Source organism: Acinonyx jubatus, chromosome D4, assembly GCF_027475565.1.
Source record: "Acinonyx jubatus isolate Ajub_Pintada_27869175 chromosome D4, VMU_Ajub_asm_v1.0, whole genome shotgun sequence".
Classification (NCBI taxonomy): domain Eukaryota; kingdom Metazoa; phylum Chordata; class Mammalia; order Carnivora; family Felidae; genus Acinonyx; species Acinonyx jubatus.
Window position 1 is genome coordinate 59,901,110 of NC_069391.1, and position 23,334 is coordinate 59,924,443.

Consider the following 23,334-nt stretch of genomic DNA (forward strand, 5'->3'; position numbering starts at 1 on the left):
TATGACCAATCCCTTCATCTAGAAAGCTTCTCAACATGTGGCCTTAATAATACCACTACCCTCAGTTCTCTTTTTAATTCTTAACTCTTTCAATGGTATCTCCTTTTTTTGTTCATTAAATGCTATTATTCCGTAGGCTAAGTTACAATCCTTAGCCCACATCTTCTGACGTAAACTCATTAAATTCCAGAGATTCAATGCTGACACTCCTCTGTGGATGAAATTCGTTTTACATCTATAGCTTTGACTTTTCCTCTATGTTCCAAGCAAATATTTTATGTTCCTTTTAGACATTTCCATAACAATGAACTCTGAGAAACTCAAACTCAATATGTCCACAATAGATTATTTATTGTGTTTTTTATTATATTTTCCAAAGCTGCTTTAGTTTCATATTCCCATTTCAGTTCAGTATGTTACCACCCACTCACTTACACAAACAAGAAATCTTATTTAAATGGATGCCTCCTTGCCACTCCACTTTTATGTCCAGTTAACGGTTAGGCTTTTAAGATTCTACCTCTGCAGGGATTCTTAAATTGTTTATTTTACTGTGACCATGTTTACAACCCCAGTGAATCTTACTTCAAGTGACCTCATCGCCAGTCTCTTCTCCCAATTCCTTCCCACAATCCATGTTTGATACATGCTCAGGGTTATTATTATTATGTGTAGATTCAATTAATTTCTCTGCTCAAAAAAACTTTTATGACTCCCCCATTGTCTTCCTGATAAAGTCTAAATATTTTCCTACAATTAAGATCTTCCATAATTTTGTACCTCCTACATTTCTAGTCTTATCTATATGCCCACAAATTCTCTTCCCTGCATCAATCTTATACCCTAAACGCTAGTTCTGTTTCCGTTTCTCAAGTGTGCCATGCCCATTACATTTCTAGGTTTTCTTGATCTTTACTGTTCATAGTCCTAGTGAGCCTTCATGAGACCTTGCATAATTCCCTTAGATAAAAAACACTTATCCCCTCTGAATACCTTTCATACTTTTTTGAGAAGCATGTATGGAACTGTCTTGGTTAGTACTGTACTCATTGCTATATATCGGTAACACTCAGTCCAGATTTTAAATTCACAAAACACAGCCTTGTTCATCTTAAGGTTCCCCTCAATGCTTTGCAAAGTGCCTTGTATATAGATATATAAAATAAATGTTTATCCTATTGAATTAAAGTCTTACTTTTAGCGTCCTTAAAATATGTAATAAATTTTCTATTCTTTTATTCCAGTGATACTATCTCAAATCAAGGCCCTGGTCACTGCTTACCTTGTTTATTACCTTTATGGACCTGACCTTTTAACCCCTCTTGTGTAAATCACCCTTTCATTATGTTGTTCCCAACTTCCAATCCCAAAATGACCTTGATTGGCTTTTGCACCAAATCCAGACTCCACTTTCCATCTCTCCAGGTAATCTGAGATCCCTATTCTCTCCCCCTCTAACTCAAACTTACTTCCTACTACTCCATAGACTGAATTCTTCATACAGATCAGATCCACTTCCCCCCAAATTCTATATGTGCCATGCTATTCCCACTTTGCTGCTTTTGTTCACCCTGTACCCTCTACCTGGAATATCCAACTTTCATAGCATGCAATGTGTAGCTCAAATTTCATTTTCTCTCTGAAACAAGTCCTCATTACCTCATACCTCTTATATGAATGGCTGTTACACTTAAAATCAGTATCTCAGGTGAATAATCAATTGTTTTCTCAATTAATTGTTATAATTTGGTTAGTTTTCTCTCTCTAACTAGCTCTATGAGACCAGATGCTGCCACGCATATACTCCTCTATTTCTGCTGGCACCTTTAAGCACACTACTGGTCACATTATGCTTACTAATTGATTAGAAATAATCCATCCATTAGGAATCCATTCCCTAATAAGCTTGGACAATAGAACACACATAATATTCCAGAAAATTGTACATAGTAAATAGCTTTTAGAGGGGCTGTGATGCTCTGGATTGGGATGCCCATCTCAAGGACCAGGTAGACACAATGCAGGATCAGAGAAGCAGCCAGCAGAGCCTGCCTAACTCAACAAGATAGTTTATTCTGCCAATCTCATCCGCTGGTCCCATCAACCTTAATTATAATCAACTAATTCTATTAGCTTCTTAAACCTATTTCAAGAGAGAGTGCATTATACCATGCAACCATCATCAAGTAATAGAGTTATGCTCTTTCTACATCAGGCTCCATTCTAGCCAATCAAGCAAAAAGAACATTTTGCATTAATGTTCTTATAGAAGTGTACAGTTTTCACTTTTTAAAACTTTGCTTCTTTGGTCAATTATTTTGGTCTGCAAAAGCCCAAAACAGGTGTGATATTTACCTGATGATTTCTAAGAACAGCACAAAAGGAGAACATTTATTCTGAGCCATCAGGAAAAAACCAACCTTGATTCTGCTAAGCTTATTAGCTGGAGGTAATAGAGAAGGAAAAGTATCGGAATGCTGTAATTGCTGCCTTTAGGCTGTTATGCAGAATACTGTGCCTCTGGGCCATTTAAATGTATTTTCCCAATCCAGAAAGACACTGTTATTCTTCACTCCCCAGAGTTCTGAAATGGGTCAACATTAAATTTAATACAAGTACTAAGATGAGATTAGGCTGTGGAAATAAGACAAACACATTGTATATCTACACCTTGGCAGGTGATTCTGGTGACAAAGGTCCTTGCCAGGAGTGATTCCTAATCTGCAAACTAGAAAGCATAAACAGTAATTTAAAAAAAAAAAAAAGGGAAAATCAAAACTTTTCCATAGATACAAAATGTGTTAAGTATTTTCATTACTTAATAAGGGAATTGGTCAGGAGTTACAACCAGTTCAAAGAAGAACCCCCAAAACACATGCATTTATAAGTCAGACATAGTGAAGGCAATATGCAAATGGGGGCAAAATCAGCTCTTGCTCGGTGGTGGAGAGAAGTCAGTTATGTCTCCACTAGATGGGGTTTGTCTCTAGACAACAGTGATGTTTCATTGTTATCAGCTGTCTATAACTTATAGAGTTGTAACATAGCTACCCTAGAATCAGAATCACAGAGCCCTAAAAGGTGTGATCTAGGTAATGCATTATTTTCCACTGAAGCACCAACTTTTCCCTATGGAAAACTTCTAAGGCAATAAATGAAATATAAGGCTCTCTTCCCGCATTGAGGAATGGGATTTTCTCTAAGAAACTCAGAAAGGAAAGAGTATTAAAAATGATCCTAGGTATACTTTAGATGCATACCTATGTTCAATTCCTGTCCTAAGTGTATCCCTGAGCACAAGCCCTGACACCAGGTCTGAAAAAATTTCTCAGTGGATGGAGTGACTTAAAATGTTTTCCTTCTCTCTACTTATTTCATTTTCTATTTCTTTCTTTTTTTGGCTGTTGTTTTTATTTTCTTCCACCTTAAAAAGAAAAGAGTGCCTGCTTTCATACATAGAACAATGGTTAAAATCATCAGTCAGAGTCAATGGCAGGTGGCAGGAGAACAGGGAAGCAGGTGGGGAAAGGTGACAGGCTGCTACTGGCAGCTCCAACTACTCTTAACTCTACAGAACAGGCTTAATTCTGTCCTAAGAATTAATCAAGCTTCCCCACCTAGTCTCAGTCTTAAGTTTAGACAAGCATAGGACCCACTAGCAGGGTTTGAAACATGTGTTCCAATTTGCATTAAAGGGAGGTGTTAACCTGACATTTAGAAAAATTCCTTTTTTTTAGTATAGTTGACACAAAGTGTTACATTAGTTTTAACTGTATAATATGGTGATTTGACAAGTTCATGCATTATGCTATGTTCAGTAGTATAGGTACCATCTGTCCCGATACATTGCTATCACAATACCATTGACTATATCTCCTATGCTGTGCCTTTTATTCTCATGACCTATTCATTCCATAACTGGAAACCTGTATCTTGCACTCTCCTTCACCCACTTTGCCCAAAACCCCATCCTCGTCCCCTCTGGCAACCATAAGTTTGTTCTCTGTATTTATAAATTTGATTCTGCTGTTTATGTTTTCATTTTTTTGATTCTACTTATGAATGAAATTGTATGTGATTTGCCCTTCTCAATATGACTTATTTCACTTAGCATAATACCCTCTGGGTCTGTCTATATTGTCTCAAATGGCATGATCTCATCCTTTTTTATGGCTGTGTAATATTACATTGTATGTGAGTTTATGTGTAGGTGTGTGTACATGTGTCTTTCTGTGTCTGTATACAAACATGTACATAGGTATATATATACATACATATAAAACTATATATATATATATATATATATATATATATATATATATATATAACACATCTTGAAATTATTAGCTCTTTGTGGACAAATCTCTATATATCATATAAACCCATTGTAACACTTAATGCTAAGACAGAGACTTTATAAATGTCTCTTTCATGGTGAGCAAAATGTTTGTGTTTGATAGCACATCAGTAAAAATAGGCAAGGGATGAGTATATTTTTCTTTGTTCTTTATTGCTGATCAACTGCTTACTCACACCTAAATTCTATCTATTGTCCCCCTTCCCTACTTGGGAAGAGATAGAATGGGCCTTTCAGTCATCAGTTTCTTCTGTTCCTTCCTTTATTCCTTCAAAAATGGTGGTTCTTTCTGATTGTCTTTCTCTCAGATCCAGGAATCTCCTAGAGTTCCTCTCTCAGAAATAGGTTATTTTCCTCCCAGCATATTATTCCTTCCTGCTTCCCCCAAGGGGCCACTTCTTGCCCCTACTAGGCCCTATGTGGATCAGGAGAAATCTCAATTTAGTAAACATCACACCCACCCAAGGAGAACAGTGTTACACAAAGGAGTTAGTTCTTCTTCAATCGAATTTATGCCTTACTTTTGCATAACCAACATTTCTGTTAAAGGATGTCTCAAAGCCAAATAACGTGTCTGTCCTTAAAATGAGACTTTAGCTATCTGGGAACAACCCAATTGTCCCTTATGCCCTTTCTTATTATTGCAGATTCTGTAGCTAATCAATATGTTAAACTCCCTTAGATAAGGACAGGAGGTGCCCATACTGAGCCTCTTTGTTTAGAACAGAAAACAGCAAATTATGGCTTATGGGCCAAATCTACCCACTGCCTATTTTTGTATAGCCTACAATCTGGTGATTGGGTAAAATGTCAGAACAATAGTATTTCATGACATGTGAAAATATATAAAATCCCACTTTCAGTGTTTGTCAATAAAGTTTTATTGGAACACAATCATGTTCATATGTTTCTGTATTGTTCATGGCTGCTTTCACAATACAAGGGCAGGGTGGTGTAGCTCTGGTAGAGATCATCTGCCGCACAAAGTTTAAAATACTATCTGATCTTTTATAGTGAAAGAGTGCTGACCTGTGGAATCTTGTCTCTACCACTTTATCATCCCACTGACTTTGGGCAAGTAAACCAGCTTCCTGATGCCTTGGTTTCTTCATTTGTAAAAGGGAAATAATAATAATAGAAGTCTCTTATTTTCTTATGAAAACAAAGGAACTAAGATACATAAAGTGCTTAGTGGAGTGTCTGACATGTAGTAAAGTCTGTATAAACATTATCATTATTATCATTTATATTTTTATTTTTACTACCACTAGTATTCCTGTTATTATTCATATCTCCATGTATGGAGTGCCTTCTCTGCATGAAGTTCTAGGCTAAAAATTTTATATGGATTCCTTTCATTTACACGGGATTTCTGTCCTCTCCATTTTTAAAAATGAGAGAACAAAGGTCTGAGGAGCTTAAATAACTTGCCAAAGCCACCCAACAAATAAATGGAAAAACCAAGATTCAAATAGAGACCTGACTTCAAAATCCAATTCATCCTTCCATATCAGTGCTTTTTAACCCTTCCTTTTTGTAATGGAATCCTTAATCTTTCATAACCAAATTTTACCCAACATCCTGATTTCTTTGATGGCTTAAAATGTTTCCTCCACTGTTTAATTCAGCCTAAGTCTTTGTCTACCCCGTGTTCCCCAACTGGCCCCTGAATCAGCCCCAGAGAATGGTGAGTCTCTGTAAATGCAATATAACATGCTGTGCTGCCTTCAGTAGAACAGAAATCTTGGATCTTTATTGAAGGACCATTGCTTGAGGGTGATAAGACATAAGGGTGAGAGATCTTACCGGTATTTTATCTGCAGATTCCTTAAATGCAATGCAATAATACCGTATTGTGAAGACTCAGATTCTGGAGCCAGAGCCTGTGTTCAAATAACAACTCTGCCCCTTTCTTGCTCTGTGATATTGAACAAACATTTGACCTTTATGTACTTTGATTTCCTCATCTATAGACTTATCTTTATCAGTTGGGGAAAGAGTACAAATGGAAGCCCACATACCATAGACCCACTTAAGGCCATAAATCAAGTTAGCACATTGATATACATTCTATTATCCTAGGAAGACAGATGAGTCAGAGTTCCTTCTGTGACTCCCTCAAGCAGCTATCTCTTGGCCATCCCTAGACCATCTAGTTGGGCATGTCTCCTTGGCCCCATAGACTGTCTATTTTTGTCCATGAGGAGGGGCCCAATAAGAGAAAGGCTAGAGTAGGGCCCACTAAAGCACAGAGCCCAAGACAGAGATCTTTCTTGCTTTGGCCCAAGAATAATACTATTCATCAATATATGGAAGATAACAATGGAGTATTCATTACTATAAAAATTAATAAGTTAATATGTTTAAAATGCTTAGAACAAGACTGGAAAAACTGTAAGAACCATACATATATTTATTTTTTTAATATGAAATTTATTATCAAATTGGTTTCCATAAGACACCCAGTGCTCATCCCATCATCCCAGCACATGCCCTCCTCAATGCCCATCACCCACTTTCCCCTCCCTCCCACCCCCCATCAACCTTCAGTTTATTCTCAGTCTTTAAGAGTCTCTTATGGTTTGCGTCCCTCCCTCTCTTTTTTTTTCCCCTTCCCCTCCCCCATGGTCTTCTGTCAAGTTTCTCAGGATCCACATAAGAGTGAAAACATATGGTATCTGTCTTTCTCTGCACGACTTATTTCACTTAGCATTAATTTTAATCTCACTGTTAGTGAGTAGAAATCTATGCTTTTGCAAACAATTAATGAAGAATGTGACTGACCTGAGATAGATCTAGGAGTAAATATCAATTTGAAAAGAAATCACAAAAGATGTCATAACCTTATTTAATGTCATGTAGATTCTTGGCCAAATCCTCTTTTGAAAGTAACTAAAAGAAAACTGGGATTGCTATATGAAAAAGAGCTCAATACTATAGAACAGGTAATTTTTGCTATGGCAGTTGAGAATCTAGAGATTAACCTCAGTGTCAGGAAACTGAGGCAAGCATATCTGTAAGCAAACTGCTGACCTTTAGAATTATATGTAGAATACACAACCAGAGAAAAAAATCACTGAGAACAACAAAAGTAATGCTAATACAACCAATACAGAATCTTTTTGGACTTAAACAATAGTGGCAATGATAACTGCCATTTATCAACTACGTTATGTATTTACAAATTAGTATCATTATATCCATTTTATAGGTGAAGAAACTAGGGCTCAGAAAGGTTAAATGACTCTTCCAAAACCACACAGTTTGTGAGTGGCAGAGCTAGCATTTGAAGCCAGAACTATCTTGTTCATAAGTCAACTTTTTTGACCCCAAAACATGCAGTCTCTTAATGCAAGATGCACTTGCAAAAGAGTATATTTTTTTTATGTGCACTATGATGCCTAATGACTGTCATCCAATGTACTCATCCTGTGTTCCAGTGAACTTAGGTTAGAATTTAGGTTTATGCTTCTTTCATGTGGTTGCTTCTTTTTTGGTTCAGTCCCTGGACTATCAAAATCTTCACTAATGTATTCATCAGGTCCCTGGGTTAAGTTGTTCTACTAAATTTTCATTCAAGTGGCACTTTCATAAATATCAAGGATGCTTATTGATAAGCATTTTAAAAAAATCCCCAGTACAAACCACATTGCTGACTGCATTCTATAGATTTCTTTGCCACAGTCCTGGAAGGCCAAGTTGGTTATTTTATTCTAGTTCTGGGAAAAGGTGGCCACGACCATCCCCTGGACTTGATACTCTTCACCCAGACCCTTTTCTCCTCTGCAAAGAGGTATCCTCTTTTATTCCATGTCTGCAGTGTCCCTGCCACCTGGCCGCTCACAGAAAAGGAACAGATTCCAGAACATCACTTCCCAAGGTGAGGTATATCCATTTCATTCTCTAAATGAGGAAACTGCTGGTGCAGAAAATCACTAAACAAAAAAGCATCTCCTTCAAATGTCCTCATGAAAGGACACATTCCCTGGCAGTAGAATGAGGAAGCAAGAAACCATTACACAGGGGCACCAACACAAGGAAAATCTGCTCATTCCAAAGTTCTGTGCCAGTCTCCCAGATCTGTTAGCTATTGGGTGCTATGCTATGCTATGCCAGCACAGAGGCAGTGACAGCAGGGGAAAATCCCAGGATCTATTGAAGGGTCTTGGAAATGATGCCAAGAAAAGCCCTTGCTTCTAGCAATCACAATCTCTGAGACTCAAAAATCAATGCTTAACTAAAGCCCAAGTCACCTCAACTGCTTCACAAGTACATCCCATTCTACCCTAGCACAATCTCCCACATAGGGTTTTTTTCTGAATACAGTGCTTGGTTTTCCACAAGGAAGCTGTGTTACAATGGAAAAAAAATATTCTAAGTTAATGTAATATTTGCTTTCAGTTCCTAAGTTTTGCCTCTTTCTATCTTCATAAACTCCACCAAATGCTGAGTTTGTTTCCCCATTGACATAAGGCAGAATAGTGAGAACCTCTTGTTCTGGTGAGAATCAAATGGAATATTGTATATGAAACCTCTGAGAAACTAATAACATTATCCAGGGTTGTGCTGGCACAGTCTAGTTACTTCTGTTCTGGAGTCTTCTTCATTTTAAGCTGGCCTTTCTGTTTCAAAGGAAGCAATTACTAAAAGCTGCGAAGGTCATGAATCTCCTTCCCTTTCTCCTAATCTTCTTGCAGTGTTTCAATATAAAGTGGCTGTCACCATCCCTTTCTTAAACAGCCAAGATCCCCACATTTGGGGTTGTGTTAGGTGACAATGAGAAATGAGCAGGGCTTGTTAAAGAGAAAGGGGAAGCTCCTTTCACATCTGGCTTCTGTGATTAAAATTATACTTTCCCTTGACTCTTCACTGTTGTCAAGGAGTTAGGCTGTCATCCATCCACTGTTTACTCCATATTCCTTTTTAAGACTGCTGGCATTATGATTACCAACCGACAAGCGAGTCTGAATATTGAAGCTGATAATGATTGGCATCCTTAAACATGGTAAACATGAAGACTTTTCATCCAGAAGACACTGATTTCATTTCTGGCAGTGACGAAGGATAGGCCATGTCAAAACCAAATGAGAATCCACACTTCTGTGAAAAAACAGACTTCACAGAAAGGAGAACTTAGCTGAATATGACATAATCAGTCTTCTCCTAGAGTCTGCCTTCTTCCCTTTTCCTCTTCCTCTGCCTTTTTCTTTAGAGACTGCCCTTTACCCATTCTCCTCTCTGATCTCATATTGCATAACAAAAGATATATACAGTCATCATAACAGACTGACTTTTACAGTGTCTCCTCAGGACTTCTGTCATTGAAGACTCTGCTCATTTGCTGTCTGACCCTGAAAAGTGTATTTGACCATTCTCTGATGTGGAGTTGGCAATGCTATAGTCTTTCCCTGCCCAGTCCTTTAGTTTTAACAAACTAAAAACTGATTATAAGGATGGAACCAGAATCTTGTGTCTTCCAAACAGGAAATAGTTGATCAAATTAATTAGCTTTCAGCCCAAAGAAGTGTTGGAGCCACCCAGATGGGCAAGGAAGAATGATTTTGAAGAAGAAAAGTAGATGGCTTTGACTCATGAATCTCTTTACTATTTCTTTATTCGTTTTTTCCAAAATTGCAGGTTCTACAAAAACTAAGCATATTTTATTGCAGCCACTGCCTCCCCTACTTAAATTCATTGACACGTGAATTTATTATTATTAAGCTGGCCTACCAGGTTGCTTTGTCAAATGTTTTATTATCAAAATATTGTTAGAAAGGGACTTAGGCATCATCAGACCTAGTCCTTTTGTTTTAGAGGTGAGTAAACTGGGGTCTAAATTCTGTAAATTGACTTGCAAAACGTCACATAGTCCATGGCAGAGATGAGCCTAGAAACCATGCTGTGGAGTTCTAATTCATGATTCTCCCCACCATACTAAGACTGGCAGGCAAACCTGCTTTAAATAAGCCAAACATTTTGGTAGGACTCAGAGAGTTACATCTTTTCCAAAGAATGAACAGAACATGGGCTCACAGAAGGAAACTGCTGAAACTTAGTATTCCTAAATTCGTGTGTAGATACTTGGCAAGTATCTCCTCCTGTCCTGGAAGCCTTGTGCTATTATCCACAGGATGAATGGGTGGCTATTTAATTAAACCAACACTATTAGAAAGAAACATAAAGTCTGACCATAGATGCCTTCCTGCTGCATAGCAGATATTCTCCAGGAATTTCATGAAGAAAACAGTATTTGAGGAAGGACCAGCCAATCTAAAGTGGAGACCTAAAAGCTTGCATAAAATTCTCAGCTTGCAATGCAGAGTTGAGACTTTGAATTTTAAATTCTATGGTGTGACAATGACACAAAGCAAATTTGTTTGTTTCTTTCTTAAAAGCCTAATAAAGACATTGTGCAGAATTCATTATCAAATCTTTTCTGGAGTCTTTAATTTGAGTTCCAATGTCCTAAAAGTTCAACCACTACCAAATGCCCATCCCAGCTGGTATGTTGACCCAAATGGCAAGTCACAGAGCTGGCAGCATTGGCAAAATGGCAAAAGCTACACACACACACACACACACACACATTATATATCCATGTATGTATGTTTGTGTGTGCATATACATATACATATGTATATGCACACACATACACATATACATGCAAGCCCCCCCATTCTCTTTCATAATAAGAATCTTTTATTTCTGAAGAGCTGCAGAAATCTGAACTACTACAGTAGCCCTGTTAACAGCCAACTCTGTGACAAGGGCCTACTCAAAAGAGAGGAAAGTCAATAAAAGTAAAGTGTAAGTGTACTGTTAATGACAGGTTCTTGCAGGCACTTTCCCCCAAATTATACCATTCCTATTCAAATACCATCTCAAGAGTCTCAGACAGTGTCAAGTGCAATCATTGTTATTGCAGTTGCCAAGGTAATCAATTGAAATCATAATGAAGGGAACAGAAGGAAATCAATAGAGTCTGAAATTACAAATAAAGAGAAGCTATCGTTTAAGAGCATTTGGCTGAAATCTTCCATATTAATGGAGTCAGAAATGGCTGTGTCATTCAGAAGCAGCGTGGTGCATAATTCAGCTGAGTGCATTAGAACACCTAAAAGCGATTGCAATAATTAGGGCTGCCTACCAAGAATCTGTCCACCTTAGAAGGCATATTGCTGAGTTGTTTATTATAGTTCCACTGTGTTTTCATATCTTAATATTTTCAATCATCTCCCAGAGCACCCTCAGGCAGGAGCAGGATTAGCTTGCTCAGAGACATTAAGAGTAGGTTGTTGGTCCAGTTTGATTCTGACATTGGGAAGTAAGAAGGACTAATCATGCATTTTATTTTAAAAGTATCTTTTTTTCCCAAAAATTTCTATTGATTTGTGTAGATTGATACAGGTAGTAGGTAAAGCAAAAGATACGTGTGAAAATAGATTATAAGAAAGTTGATTATTGCCTAGTATTTAATCACATGCCTGAAAAAGTTCATTGCTGAATACTTATGATCAACTACACCCTAAGGAGAGAACAGAAGCCAAATGACAGTAAAGATTGAAAAGCTATCCAGTTCTTTTATCAGGAAATAGTCCATAAAAAGGATAAGGAATTATGAAAAAGTCATGTAGACTTTCTTATATTGGCTTATCATTGGGAACTGAAAATGACAGGTTTATGGATTTCAGCAGAAATACGTTTATTACGTTATTCAATATTCTATGACAGCCTTTCCATATTCACTCCACTGCTTTGCAGGCCTTGACTTACAGGCTGTCTGTCTAAAAAATCCTGAACTTTTAATCTCAATCTATAGATGGTAGGAATACATAAAAATTTACATGTGTTTGGCACTGATATTATGAGAACCTTGGAACTATTAACCTAAGAAACAATTCATCTAGTGTGAGTTCTGCTTGCCATTCTACTCAGTGAACCTATACCCAGAAATGGGCACGAAATGGGAAATTAGAAGGTATTTTTTCCGACAACAATCTTGGTTCCCACATGTGTCCCAGAGAGTGAGCATTGTAATTCTGGTGTTTAAAGACACTAACTTATTTATTTGTGTACCTATTTATGAGTCATTTATTTTTGTCTACAATTTTTTTTTATTTTTGTCTACATGATCTCTACATGTCAACTTGACTCCACATGATGTTCAACCAAAGAATTATCAAATTTTTGCATATAAGACAGTAAATACACTTTTCATTCCATGTTGATTAGGAATAGTTTTCCTAGTTTCAAATATTAGCTAGACACAGATGGAGGTTGGGTTGTAAGGCCTAGAAGCACAGTCTTGGTGGAACCAATTAATTATGTGCATTACACTGATCCTTTCTCAGTTGTCAAACACTGAAGGATCAAGCTGATATTATATGGAACTTGTTGAGAAGACTGTGCCGTTCTCCACCCTGGCAAATTCCTATGATACTTTCAAAGATAATTTTAACTGTATATGGTATTGGCTGATTTTAGAACCCAAACCTCATCTGAGGTATAAATTCTTCATGTATAGATTTTCTGCCTGGCTTTCCATTCACAGCAATGGAAACATGTTTTGCAGAGCCTACACATCAGTCACATTGGCATCTCTTGAGAGATTCTTAGAACAGCAGACTCTTAGGATCCACCCTGGACCTACTGTATCAGTATTTGCATTTTAACAAACTACCCAGGTAGTTTATTTGCATGTTGATGTTTGAGATTCACTGTGCTAGACATCTCATGAGAGGAAAATGTCTGGCATAATAGATCCTCTTAGAGTGTTACCCTATTAACTAGAAGAAAGCAAAAGAGAGAGAGAAAGCATATGCACATTTGTGCAGGTGTACTAGTTGGGGCAGAGTACTATTGCTACATGTCATAATCTTCACCTTAGCTTTGGCATCATGGTTATTAGTAATCATAAATAGATTCAGAATGTGTTCATATTTTATAATATTGAATCATCTCTCCTCCTACCTCTAGGCCAGGAGAAAGCATGGAAACAAATAATTATATATGTTATATATAATATATATATATTATGCTATATATATATATATATATATATATATATATATGCTATAATAGAGATATAAATAAAATGCTGGGGAAGCTGAGAAAATTGAAACATTTATTCTGCCTGCAGGGATTGAAGAAAGGATTCCTTAAAGCAGATGATGGTTGAATTGGATATTAAGGAGGTGGGCATTCCAAACAACAAGAGCACAAGAAGTGTTGAAAGGTTCTGTCATTTTGGAGTTGCCAAGAACTTGAGTGTGCCTGGAGCTTATAGTGTATGTGGTGTCAAGATCTCTTTAGATTAGGGAAGGTAGGAGAGAAAGAAAGGGATATATAGGAAGAAATGAGGCTGGAAAAATGCAAGAGGGTGGAGGGAGCTGAACCCTAATGTTGAGGCATCACTACAAGACCTAAGACTAATGTACTAGTGCTGTCAAGCCCAAGATTCAAACTTATTAAAGCTGATGTGAAATGGTCAGATTTTTAATGGTTTTATCAAAATCTCTTACAAAGAAACAAAAAACAAACAAACAAAAACCATAAAATCACACTTGCATATTACAACTGGGTTGCTGACAAATAAATGACTGGTCCATCCAATAAAATTGAAAACCTGGTTGTCAGAATATAAAACAAACTGAAATACTTGATATCATTTTTTTTTGCAGAAAAATACACAATAAGTAGTATGTAACACTCAAATATATACTTTAATTTCCCATTGTCAAGGGTAGCTGTTCCTTTATTTTCAAGTATATAAATAATCTTGGCTTTAAACCTCCAATTCTAACATCTATGGATATTCAAATCTTTCCCCAGATATACATGTATTATATGGGGGAATTTGTCTTCATATCCTTCTCTCTGTCTGGGCTCTTGCACTCTCATGTGCTAAGGGCCGTATAGTATGAATCTAGACAAGAAACATAGTTCCTTCACCAGTTCTTAGGAAAAAGAGCTGCTTAAAGCATTCTTAGATACTCGAAAGCTCAAGAGAAAATATAATACCACATACCACACAGTTTTACACCATCCACAACTCTTATTCACCTCTCTTCTCATCACTATGACCCATCCCAAAGTCTCAAGGAAAATGTAAATGCTTCCCCCTCCATTATAGAACCCAGCTTCCTTCCCCCCAGAAGCTCACCTTCTACTCCAAGCACTTACTATTACAGTTTTCAAAACTAACAATTCTTCTTTCCCTTAAAGAAATTGTGATAGCATCTGTTAAGAGAAAAATTGCTTACCTTATTATACAATCTATACTATTCAGACATATAATGTGTGTATGTATGCTGATACACACACACTCACACTTATATACATGTGTGTATATATACACACATACGATATCTATCCATCTATCTGTACATATACTGTATATAAGTATATGGTATGTGTATGTGTGTGCATAAACACACACATATGGACAGAAGGTTGGAAGGATATGTAACACAATTTTAAGCATAATTGTATCTGGGTCTTGGGATTATGGGTAGTTTTAGCTTCTTACTTCCCCCTGAATGTATATATTTTACAGCAATATGTAATTTAAAAACTTGTAGTAAAGGGGAATGTGTTCAATATCTAATTTTATTTGAAGGATTAGTTACATTTGAATAGTGAGCAAAAGGTGAAGTGTAAGCGTTTACTAACTCAATAGGGGCTGCAGGATTTGAGGCAATCCATGCAAACTACAGTTTAGAGAAGTTGTATTTTGAAAGGAAGGATCAACAGGGAATGTAGTTCTAGAATAGTATTTACTAAATTAATTCTAGAAATGGTGCTTAGGAAAATACATCTAAGCAAATACTGTCATAAAGAAAATTTTTGAACTATGTTTAACCTAACATTTCCAAGTGTATTTGACCTAGAATTCAGTTTTTGTATCACATACTATACCTTGAAAGACTTTGTTCCATAGCATGCATTTTGGGAAATGCCACTTTAAGGAATAGTGGAGTTAGTGAAGGTCATATTTTCTTTTATTTATTTTTATTTTTTTAAAGAAAATTTTTAACGTTTATTTATTTTTGAGACAGAGAGAGACAGAGCATGAACAGGGGAGGAGCAGAGAGAGAGGGAGACACAGAATCTGAAACAGGCTCCAGGATCTGAGCTGTCAACACAGAGCCCGACGCGGGGCTCGAACTCACAGACCGTGAGATCATGACCTGAGCCGAAGTCGGACGCTTAACCGACCAAGCCACCCAGGCGCCCCATATATTTTCTGAGTATGCTTGTGGACCTAGGGAAAGGATATAGGGGAGAAGAGATTGAATATATAAGACAAAAGGCAAATAGTTTTTTGACCAAAGTTCCAGAGAAACAGAAGAGAATGAAATCTAAGACCTTTCTACTCAAAAGAACGATTTTTAAACCAGTAATTTCAGCAACATGTGTTGAAATTTCATTTTAACAAGGTTTCCCAGGAAATTAATTTGCATATTAACATTTAGGAAACTTTGCTTTAAGAAGAAGGAGTAAGATCAGAGGCCTGAAAATGTGGGGAAATATTTGCAACAGCTGCTGTGGGAATGTAGTAGAAAGTTGACAAAAAGTCCATTTGACACTGATTCTGATACTGATTCGTTTGGTTGTTATTTAAGTTTCTCCAGTGAAGCTCAGAACCCAGAAGTAGAGAAACAGAATTATGATTGTGACCCAGGGTGGGGGATTGACAGAAGGGACGTAAATGAAGAGCAAAGGAGCTCTTGACTAAAGTAGTCAAGACAATAATGTTGAAATAGCTGAATTGGAGTTCATTAGAGGATCCAGGAAAGCCTTCCAGAAAGGCATGAAGGAATCAGGAAAAGCCTCAGAGGGATGAGGTTGATGAGGAAATTGGGTTGGCAGCATGAACTTCTGGAATGCCAATATGAATATGGAGTGCCTTTGGAGTGATAAGGTTATTCAACTTTGTGTAGTTGAAGTTGAATGGAAATGCAAATTTCAGAAACCAAAGTCATAAAGCTGAGGAATTTTGAAGATGAGGCTTTTCCTCATCAACATGGAAGTTGAACTAGTCAGAAATAAAGGCAGGGAGGGGCGCCTGGGTGGCTCAGTTGGTTAAGCGGCCGACTAAGGCTCAGGTCGTGATTTCGCGGTCCGTAGGTTCAAGCCCTGCATCGGGCTCTGTGCTGACAGCTCAGAGCCTGGAGCCTGTTTCAGATTCTGTGTCTCCCTCTTTCTGACCCTTCCCCATTCATTCTCTGTCTCTCTCTGTCTCAAAAATAAATAAACGTTAAAAAAATTTAAAAAAAAAAAGAAATAAAGGCAGGGAATGAGTGGGAAGAAGAAAGGCTGTTGGTTAAATGCTCAATTCAGCCAAACTCCATCTCGAAGTAGAGACATACAGAAGTAAATTCACTTCTTTGCTCTGTCCAGTGGTCAGGAAAATGAGCCCAAGAAAGGGACAGACCTTGGTAAAGGGGAGAGACGATGAGAAAAACAATAGGAACAGAGGAAGAGAAAAGATGATAGGAAAAGTCCAAGAGTTTCCCCTGCTGGTCACAGAATTGTTATGCACAGTACCAAGTGGATCTGAATCTTCATCTCTCTGGTTCCAGATTATGTTGGAATATGCCATTGTAACCCCCAATTAGGGACTATTTATTCTTTGTGGCTGCTTTCCAGGTAAAGGAAACATTTATTAGAAGACTCCCAGGAGATTTCTCCTTCAGTCTTACTCCTTAGAATTGGATTGCCTGAAACTTCCTAAACAAATTACTGCCCAAGGGAAAGAGATGGCTTGGACCAGTTTACATGAATCCCTAGGGTGAACTCAACACTGGGGAAGCAGCAAATATGGTCACTGCAGAATCCAAGGCACCCATTCTGTCATTGGCTTCTAGGAGATCACTGCTCACCTCTGCCAACCTGGTGTCCTGGGTTTCTGCTCCCTTGCCCTACTGACTCTCAGCCTCTGTCGATATACTCTTCATTCATAAAATATTGATGATCAGTCAGCTTTTGCCAGTATCATCCAGCTGAAGGGATAATCCAATTCTAGATGACTAGTCCCAGTTGTTTAGACAGCAATATCCCTTAAGAGGAAGGACAACTATAGCTAGATAGAAAAATAAAATTAAAATAAAAAAAAGACTCCTATTATTTTGATGACATTTGGAATGCCAAGAGCACTGACCTAAAGAATTGGGACATGACTGCTAAATCTGGGGGAAGATGGTTCTGTGCAGAATTGTACAAGCTATTTTACTTATCTGAGCCTCGGTTCACTCATCTAAAAAGTGATCATTCTTTGGCCTTTTTTGCCTTATTCTATAAGGATTGTAAGTGATAATTCATAGGATGAATGTTGGAAAGCACACATAGGGTGTTATTATTACCACTCCTGTGGATCCTCTCTTCTCCTACAGTACAAAGAACAGTACCCTGCTATAGATGTTGAGTATGTTTGTTAAATGTATGATTGACTGTGTTTTCACCTTTCCAGGAAAAGGTACTTGAATTTAATCCAACAAAGCATATTTTATGGTGTATATCTGCATAAGTAGCAGGTGTCTAGTGGCCTTTCCAAAGCTTCATAATTCATCTTAGTCCATTTATGAAAATTGACCTCTACTCTGGTCAAAATGAAGAAAAATAGTAGGTTTACACTATTTTGAATAATGAAATATTATATTGGAAAAATACATACAAAATTTCATAAAAATTTAGACATGCCCTTTGTTTCCATTTTTTAAAAATAAAATATATTTATTCTTTTGATTATAGAAAGTAGTACTCATTACAAAAAGAAAAGGAAAAATATAAGACACAACTTTAAATCCTATAAAATCCTATCACTCAGATGTAACCACTAATAAAATATTGACACCTTTAAGGCTTCTGACTTCAAATATATATTAATTTATATTTTATTTTACCTATATCCACACATACACACTTGTATAATTAAAATAGAATCATACTACATATGCTTTTATCAATGAGCTCTTTCACTAATCAATTGATTGTGTATATATGTTCAAGTCAGTAAATATAGATCTGCATTATCATAATTTATGGTGGTTTGGTAGTTCTTTATGTGGATAACAGTAATAATTTAGCCAGTCCTTGTAAACATACTACTCATTTTTCTCCATAGAGATTTTTTCTTCCCAAGGAAGACCATACTTTTTGTCATTTTAAGAAGTGTGCTTTGGAAAAAAAGATGAGCTTCAGAAATCCTGCTTCTTCCCACCTGAATGACAATGTGTGATGCTGCAGAGATCAGATGTTTAGAAGGCAGAAAGAAGAGCAGCATCTGACCAAATAACATCTGTGTAATGGCAATTATGCCACAGCCATTATCTGAAGTGCTATTGTGGCTCTGAAGAGCAGCAGAGAAACAAACACATATAATGCAGCCGGCCATCAGCCCATCAAGCAAAACATGCTTATTAGAGCACTACAGAAATTAAGTCATTTCAGAAGGAAAAAAAATCCCCTACTTTACCCGATTTTGGCACCTTCTCTCTAAACACAAAACTCATCACAGATGATTTTCAGACATAATGTTTTACCCAACAGCACCATAATTTTAGCCATAGAGCAAGGAGATTAAATGGGGAGGTTCTCTAACCTAGTAATTTTTTCTTTCTCCCTGAACTTGGAGTGTGAGTTACCTACCAGTTGCAGAGTTTGAAAGAATAGGCTTGCTTAAATAACTCAATGGCTCTGTCAATCAATTGTTTTCATACCAGAGGACATTCTTTTTTTTGTCACTAAAGGTCTCAAGGAAACCATACAAGCACAAAGTCACACAAGAGGTGCCTGGTGTATTACCCACAACTCTCCAAAGACCTAATGCGCATATTGTCATATGGCCTTTCCTACCTAATCATATTCTCTGACTTCTTCCCTATTTCCTTTACCAGAAGATGGCCAGCATTCTGTTCTCTTTACTCTCTTACCTACCAAAACTTTTCTTTAAAAGAGGCCCTATTAACTCATAAACACTGCTACATAGCTATTGCAATGATAATGCTAATATTATACTCTCAAATTAGTGACTTCTATTAAAAAAAACATTTATTTTGATTCTATGGATCAATTGATCTATGCTATGTTAGGGGTATCCTTTCTTTAGGCTGCAGGTTGGTTCAGGTATGCTCCACATTTCTCTCATCTTCACTGGACCAGCGGATCCCTAGGCATGTTCTCTTCATGATGAAAGGCAGGAACGTGACAGGAGAGGTGGGAATATTCCATGCATTTGATGGTCTTGGCCTGGAACTGGCACACTAGTACTTCTTCTACATTTCATTTCAAAAAAACATCATGGCCCAATTTAGCATCAGGGCCATGGGGAAAGAGGGGGCAGAACTGCAGTGTCATGTGGCAAATGGTATAAATGTATAATTGTAATAGAGGGAGGGCATGAAGAGTAGAACCATGATCTAATCTGCCACACATCCTGAGGCTGCTAAGAGATTGTTGGCCCTTCTTGGGGAATTTTTTAACAGAGGGAACCACCTTGAAGCCAAATTTCAATGAAATTCTAATTTTGCAGTTACAGGAAGCAGCATACTGAGAGGAAAACTGTCCTTTTAAAACTATGCAACTCCTTACCTACTTGTAAAGTAAAACCAAAATGATAGAGAGTCTGTGGGTAGATGAAAAGTCATCCCCCTGGGAACTTGAAAGCATCCCCAGAGATAATCTTGGGTCTGAGATCATAATGGAGACTGAAGTTTAAATCCCACTATTGCTAGCTGCATGACTTGACATGCCTAAACCTTAGTTCCTTCACCTGTAAAATGTGAATTAGTCATCACTGCCTGTTATGATTGCTGAAGGGACAAAACAAAATACCACATATAAATTGCTTTGTTTCTAATGAAGTGCCTGGCACATAGTAGGCATTCCTGTAACTTTCTCTCCATTGATATTTCATCTTTCAGAAAGGAAATCCTGTGTAGTGAAGTATGCTGCATCTGTTAAATAATTGATCCAAAAGCACACAGCAGGATTTCCTTCACTTACTTTGTGTGTTTCCTTTTGGTTCTGATGTCCTTTCCAGAGAAAACAGCTCTAACACAACCCTCTAACCTGTATAAACATAGCTGTTAGTAGATGGATGGCCTTTAGGTACACGCTAGATCTTGAGGGCTAGAGAATGGGTAAAGAATGCATTGACACTTGATTGTGTTCCTGGCAATTAAACTGTGGCTCAATCTAAGCACAGCGTTTTCTCCTTTTTTTCCAAAACTGCTATCCACGGCAAATACTTAAAGTGGGCAGCTACAGCAGGTTTCTTCTCAAGCAGTAACCCCCTCACCATTGCTTTCGCTTTCACCAAATTCTCATAAATTATTCTACAATTCCATCTTTAACCTGGATGCAAAATCTAATTCAACTCTTATGGATTAAATGAGAGATTCTTTGTGAGAATGCCTAGCATAAATAAGAGTTCAACAAAATCCTTTTAAATCTGGAAACAATCTGAATGTCAAAATTGTAATGATAACCTATACATGTCATATTACAGCACAGAAATCTGTACATTATCTCACTTTCAACAACGTTGATATTCATGTCCTTTAAATTGGGCAAAGAGAGGTAGACAACTTCTCCAAGGTAACAGAGCTAAAGGGTAGAGTCGAGACTTAAACACAGGTATACCCTCTCTACATTTAATAACCTCCCTCAATCTCAAGCACTTCTTTTCAAGTCAAGTTGCTGATTCGGTCTTGATAGATCACAGAACTACAGAATGGCACTACATGATTCATGCTCTATTACCACCTGTTTTAGGAAGAATCAACTCTTTTACAAAAACAATGTACTTTTTATTTATCCACGTAGATCATTGAGCAGTTATGGGAGTGTGACACCAATAGGAAGAGACAAGCTTGACAGTATGTTGAATGTGATAAAAATTGTTTTAGATAATCTTTCAGAAGTTTGGGGATCTTGGAAATACCAACTATGATTTGCTGATCAAGTTCCTATTTTAGTTTTAAAATATATGCATTTTGTGGAAAATATGATTCTTAGGTTAGTATGCATATCCTTTATACAATAAACAGACTCCTAAAATTTTATAGAATAATTTTATATCATGAATTATTAGATACTTACACTGGAGTTTCTTACTCCTTCATGGAAACAATGGATCTTAGAGCTATCAAAAGTCCTCAGAACTTTACCTAAAGCTCCATTTTACTAGTGATCACTCATAACCAGAGAAGTCAAGGAAGTGCCCCCGGTCTAGGTAGTTAATGATAGACTAGAACCCAGTGTTCTGCATTCTAGACAATGTTTTTGTTTTTGTTTCTTTTCCAATATGCTACTAAGAAAACAAATAAATGAACAAAAATCTTTATGGTATATCATTTTGCAAAGAAAATGATATTTTTGTACATATTTCATCTTAATATATTTCATTCTTGAGATTATATACTGAATTGCTTTTAAGTAGAATGCATATATATACATGTGTGTACAAAATAAATATGTCTGTATTTATTTTGGCTTCCACAATAGTTGTTTGCTTGCTTCAAATCAGTAGATCTTCCATAGCATGGGCTTATTTTTTTTTTTACTAATTCCCAACGGTCCCCAAAACATTTATGATATTGTCATATGCATACTGGGTATTTGATAAATATTTGGGGTTGCTTATGGAACTGCCCCTGCTGATAAACTACTGTTGGAAAAGCCTGAGGTCTATATCAGAGAGAAGCTTTTCTCTTCTAAACTATCGATTGACTCTTGCATGACATTTAATAAAACCTTTCCATTACCAGTTGCATAACAGCAATTAAAACCCTCATCAAATCTATCTTAACTGCTTAGAGTCTTCCACCGGGGAGCATTTTCCTTGGCAAACATCTGCAATAAAAGGCTATTTAATCTTCATAACTGAAACAGTCAGTTATGCTAATTCGTCTCTTTTATTGTCAGTTTACATTGGAATCACACACAGCTCTGGTCCTTTGGAAAGGTACAGAAAAGAGCACAGCTCTTCTAGCAAAAATAGCTAGTAGTGAGGTCCCTGTCACTGGAAGCAGCCACAACTAGCCCAAGTGATCATTTGTCAATAATGCCATAGAAGGTATTTCTTTCTCACTGAGAAGGAGTTGGATGCCTTTCAGTTAGAGATTCTTTATTTCTAGGCTCTCCTAGCCTAAGCTCTCAAACACTGAGAAAGCCATTCCATTTTAGAATTCTCAAGCCAGGTTTCAGAGATGGATAAAAGTCCCCATCATACCTCATTTTCTTTTTTCAAATTCTTTACATTTCTACTTCATAATAAGATGAGGAAATATTCATTTTTGAGCCTTTAAGTAAACATAAGTCAAGACACAAAACCATATATACAATATAATCTTAAAAATAACAATAATGGGGAACCTGGGTGGCTCAGTCAGTTGAGCATCTGACTCTTGATTTCCACTCCAGTCATGATCCAGGGTCGTGGGATCAAGCCCTGCATGTGGCTCCACACTGAGCATGGAATATGCTTTAAGATGTTCTTTCTCTGTCTCTCTCTGTCTCTCTCTCTCTCTCTCTCCCTTCCTCCCTCTGCTCCTCTCTCCAGCTGGTGCTCTCTTTCTCTAAAATAAAACAATAAAACCATAAAACAATAATAGTAGTAGTTTATATGGGGCCAGGCCCCATGTCAGGGACTCTGCTTGCCTTGCTGCCTGTTTGCATGTTGCTTATATGTGTGTCTCTAAGTTTTCACCAGTGTAGCTACCTGGAAGAAGTTACACTTAAATAGAGGTTTTAAATATAAATAGGAGTTGGGCTGATTTAACTGGTGATTGAATTGTTATAAATACGTGTGATAAAATTTAGATTACTGAGTAGAATTTTCATTGCACAGAGCAGGAAACAGAGGCTTAGGGAAGTGCAACAAGTCATCCAAGACCCACAGTTGGTAGGATTTTTTTGTTAGTATGCAAACAGGTATATATCATGCTAAAGTCCCCAAGAAGCATTAAAACAAA